Here is a 1,251-nt window from a genome sequence, read left to right on the forward strand (position 1 = left end):
TCTAATACTTTATTAATTAGTTTATATTTATTGTATTATTATATTATTATAGGTGAAAACTCACATACAGTTATTTTCATGTGAATTTGATATTTAAAAACTGTTATATGATTTGACAAGTTTGACTAAATATCATCTAACAATTTTTAACTATTCACTTCATATGAAAACAAATGAGTCTTTACCTATTATTATATACTACAAGTATTTATTGAAAAAATAAATTGTGATTAATAAATTTTTTTTGTTTATCTTTTTAATTTGTATATATTTAATAATATTTATAGTTAAATAAAATATAATTGATTTAAAAATGGTCGATTATGTGTCAAAATGGGTGGAGGCAATCCCCACCCGGACGGATGATGCCCATGTTGTTTATTCTTTTGTGAGGAATAATATCATTTGTCGTTTTGGCTCCCCAAGAGCAATCATAAGTGATCAAGGATCCCATTTTTGCAACAAAAAAATGGACGGCCTCATGAGAAAGTATGGCATCATACACAAAGTCGCCACGGCCTACCACCCTCAGACAAACGGCCAAGCCGAGGTGTCTAACCGGGAAATTAAACATGTGTTGGAAAGAATTGTGAAGCCGAATAGGAAAGATTGGAGCACTAAACTCTCCGATGCACTTTGGTCATATCGAACGGCTTATAAAACACCCATTAGCATGAGCCCTTTTAGACTTGTATATGGTAAAGCATGCCATCTACCGGTAGAAATCGAACACAAAGCTTATTGGGCCATAAAGGAATGCAATATGAACTTGGGTGGAGTCGGAGTAGAGAGAAAGCTTCAATTGGCGGAATTGGAATGCTTGAGATTAGAAGCCTATGACAATTCTAGACTCTACAAGGAGAAGATGAAAGCCATTCATGACAAGAACATTAGGAGAAGGGAATTTGGACCCGGTGACCTAGTGCTCCTTTACAACTCAAGGTTGAGATTACTACCCGGAAAGCTTAGATCAAGATGGGACGGACCTTACCAAGTAGAGAAAGTAGAACCTTACGGGGTCTATCACTTGCGCCACCCATCAAGTCCGGACATTTTCAAGGTGAATGGGCACCGTCTCAAATTGTACCATGGTGAGCAAAGAAAGAACTCCAAGGAATTTGAAGTGTTCCTCTTGAGGGATGCATCTCTTGAACAAGAACTTTGAGCTAATGGACGTCCAACTTAAGGACGGTAAACAAAAGTGCTAGGTGGGAGACACCCCACCATGGTAAGATCTACCATTTGTACATA

This window comes from Arachis ipaensis, chromosome B08 (genome assembly GCF_000816755.2).
Source record: "Arachis ipaensis cultivar K30076 chromosome B08, Araip1.1, whole genome shotgun sequence".
NCBI classification, from domain to species: domain Eukaryota; kingdom Viridiplantae; phylum Streptophyta; class Magnoliopsida; order Fabales; family Fabaceae; genus Arachis; species Arachis ipaensis.